The sequence below is a fragment of the Mandrillus leucophaeus genome, unplaced genomic scaffold, assembly GCF_000951045.1.
Source record: "Mandrillus leucophaeus isolate KB7577 unplaced genomic scaffold, Mleu.le_1.0 Scaffold300, whole genome shotgun sequence".
NCBI classification, from domain to species: domain Eukaryota; kingdom Metazoa; phylum Chordata; class Mammalia; order Primates; family Cercopithecidae; genus Mandrillus; species Mandrillus leucophaeus.
In genome coordinates this window covers 2,139,144-2,142,747 of record NW_012103144.1, presented here as the reverse complement: position 1 = coordinate 2,142,747, position 3,604 = coordinate 2,139,144, and the positions used below count along the sequence as shown (strand labels likewise).

At 40.4% G+C, this 3,604-nt stretch overlaps 1 protein-coding gene and 1 long non-coding RNA gene across 4 annotated transcripts in view; one reads left to right on the top strand and one right to left on the bottom strand.

Moving 5' to 3' along the window:
* The window catches only part of KCNQ5 (potassium channel, voltage gated KQT-like subfamily Q, member 5), a 565,034-nt gene that overhangs the window by 57,074 nt on the left and 504,356 nt on the right, over positions 1–3,604 (bottom strand). The gene's annotated exons all lie outside the window — the stretch shown is intronic.
* The window catches only part of LOC105544542, an 8,976-nt gene continuing 7,913 nt past the window's right edge, over positions 2,542–3,604 (top strand). The window contains exon 1 of the long non-coding RNA XR_001006780.1: positions 2,542–2,628. This is a non-coding gene — a long non-coding RNA (uncharacterized LOC105544542). The remainder of the gene's footprint in view (positions 2,629–3,604) is intronic.

The window sequence follows — 3,604 nt, the reverse complement described above, 5'->3', positions numbered from 1 at the left end:
AATAGCAAAGACTTGGAACCAACCCAAATGTCCATCAATGATAGACTGGATTAAGAAAATGTGGCACATATATACCATGGAATACTATGCAGCCATGAAAAATGATGAGTTCATGTCCTTGGTAGGGACATGGATGAAGCTGGAAACCATCATTCTCAGCAAACTACTGCAAGAACAGAAAATCAAACACCTCATATTCTCATTCATAGGTGGGAACCGAACAATGAGAACAGTTGGACACAGGAAGGGGAACATCACACACCAGGGCCTGTTGTGGGGTTGGAGGAGGGGGGAGGGATAGCATTAGGAGATATACCTAATGTAAATGACGAGTTAATGGGTGTAGCACACCAACATGGCACATGTATACATATGTAACAAACCTGCAAGTTGTGCACATGTACCCTAGAACTTAAAGTAAAATTAAAAAAAAAAAAAACAAGGAAATTACTGTTGTATACCTTAATTGACAGGTGAAGGTATAGCAAGAGAATATTTGTAGTGTATGCAATGATAAAGGGAATAAATTGAGCAGACTTGCCATATTTACTGAAAAAGAAGACAAATCATTTCACATTTCACTAACAGTAAACATACAGCTGGCTTACACTGTTTCATTAGCAGCATGAATTACACAAAAGAAAACATGCTAAGCAGCAAGCATGGTATAACACAGAAAGCTTTGAACTTAGACCTAAGTGCAACCTCAAACCCCAACTTTGGCATTCAGACTGAATTATGTGGGCAAGTGATTTACATTTTCTGAGTCTCAGTTTCCTTATCTGCAAAATGGCTATGTGTGTATTAAATGAACCAATTCATAGAAAAGGTCTAGCCAATGCCTCAATACATTAGGTGCTAACAATGCTATTTTCCTTTTCTTTCTCAGGCTCTATGAGTGAAGGATACTACAGGGAGAAATAGAAAAGTCCATCAGACACTGACACTGTCTTCACAGAACCCACAGGATGTTGAAAATAAGCTTTAAATGTCTGGGATGGTAGATTGCAACACTAGCCACAATGCTTGCAGCTTCTCACATGAAGAGGTGGAATCTCTTTCTCCATCTCTTGCATTTGGGCTGTCCCTGTCATTTGCTTTGACCAACAGGACATACTGAACATTATGCTGTGATAGGTTGAGCCTGAACTTCAAGAGGCCTTTCAGATATCAATGTACTGCTCTTGGGAGCCCACCACCACCATGTGAACCAGCCCAGCCTGCTGGAGGATGAAAGACCATATGAGTAGAGAGGAGTAATCCCAACTGAGGCCCCCTTAGTCTGGTCAGCACCAGTTAATACAGCAGCTGAACACAGAGTATGAGTCGGTTCATTTAAGACCAGAAGAACTGCCTAACAGAATTGTGGGCTAAACAAATGGTTGCTGTTTTAAGCCACTAAATCTGAGGGAGAGGGATTAGCTATGCAACAGATAACATACAAATGTAAGAAGATATGGGGTCATGACATTTTTCAATCAAAAGACAAAATTATGGGAACAATAGTTTCAAAACAATAGTTTCAAAAGAGTTTTGGGAATGATTAGTCATCAATTCCAATAGAATGATGTGGTATAAGAATTGCTATTGCATTAGATTAAGGAAAGTTGCAAATCTCAGGGTTTCACGTGCAAATGATTCTTGGTAGCTGGAGGTACAGAGATTAATTTCTCCCAGGCAATATTATTCTGAGGTTTCTATGTTTTTGGAGTTCAGAAACTGTTGTTATGCATTATACATGGCAAAAGAAGAAAAAGATGGCAAGGGAAGAAAAGCTGAACAAAACTAGATGTTGAAAATAAAATACCTGTAAAAGGAATTTGGGACAATGTCAGGGAGTTTTATACTGCAGGTAGCAAAAAACAAAGCCTGGGTAACTCATCTGTTTCCCACGTCAGTCATGCATTGCAGAAAAAGGATCCTGGCCTTTACTTAACCTTTTTTTCCCCCTTCTTTACCAAGTAGAGCACACCACGAAAGCGATTAAATATAATTTTAAAATTGTGTCATATTGGTTTATCTTTGTGCAGCAGACAACTAAGTGTGCCTTTGAAGGAAATAATTGGAGATATATGAAGGAAAAATCACCATGCAGCTGAAAAGTGCTTCTCTTAAATATGGGCTAAATTCTGTGATTTGTGTAATGGGTAACTTTGTGCTTATTTTGTGCGAATTTCGGATGTCACCCACAGATTTTTTCTGAAAACTGTGAAGTCTGAAGAACGAGGAAGATGCCTTTTGTTCCCTTCAGTGCCAATCAATACTGTAACTGGGGTGGGCTGGGGTGGTAAAACTTACAGACAAACAGCAAGTTCTTTGAGGTGACAGTTGTCACGCCTCCTCCCTGCCTTCTAAATGCCCAGAAACATGCTAGCTCTGAGTAGCAGCCCTCAAATACTTTCTGATTTGAATTGAAATCCAGTGGAGGGCTTATCCAAGTTTTAAGAATGAGCCACTATGGAGCACACACATAAACTTCACAATGGTGGGTGGCATATACCTGATGCACTTCTTAGGACAGAAAGGACTATGGCTGGCAGTGAAAAGGGAAGAGAAAGAGTGGGAAGAATGAGAGGCAAGAAGCAGCGGGTAGCACTTTTCTCTGTATCAAAGAGTCGTGAAACGAGGGTAAGGACAGAAAATTCACTCCAGGCATTCCTCAGCCAATCCTTGCTTTCCTCTTCCATTTCTTAGTTTGGAATTGCTAGTGAGGATACGAGTTAATGGCTAAGGAAGTTACTTTGCATTGGTCCAGAAGAGCAGGTTATAGAAACTCAAGTTTAGAAGACAATTTCTTAGAGGTTGTCTGGTTTGATCTCCTTAAGCTTCCAGAAATTCCTGACTGTTGATCATCCAACTTTGATTTGAATGTTTCCAATTATGGAATCCACTCGATTGCTGTGGAGTCTCTAATTGCTAAGCTGTCATTATTATTGAACTAAATATTGGTATCACACACCTTTTAGTTCTGTTTCTGTCCTTTGAAGCAACCAAGAACATATCTTCAACCTTTTGAAAAGCTGAAGAGGGGCCATACTTTGTACAAGAAAGAGAGCTGGGTTAGAAGTTAGGACACTTTGGTTTTGCAACTGACTAGTTGGTGTCCTGCTCCCTCAATTTATTTATTTATCTGTTTATTTTTGAGATGGAGTCTTGCTCTTGTCACCCAGGCTGGAGTGCAAGGGCACGATCTCAGCTCACTGCAACCTTCCGTTCCTGGCTTCAAGCGATTCTCCTGCCTCAGCCTCCTGAGTAGCTGCGATTACAGGTGCCCACCACCACGCCTGGCTAATTTTTGTATTTTTAGTAGAGATGGGGTTTCACTATGTTGATCAGGCTGGTCTCGAACTACTGACCTCAGGTGATCCATACCCCTCGGCCTCCCAAAGTGCTAGGATTACAAGCGTAAACCACCGCACCCGGCCTCCTCATTTTATGTAACTTGTTGCTGCGGTAATCACATACTCAATATTTTGTTAATACTACTTTTGAAAGTCTGCACTAACAGTGGAATATAATTGCATAGCTATAGGTTGAGGCCAGGATTTTTTTTTTTTTTTTTGAGATATAATACAAAGGATACTGGGCATGAAATGGTTAGACT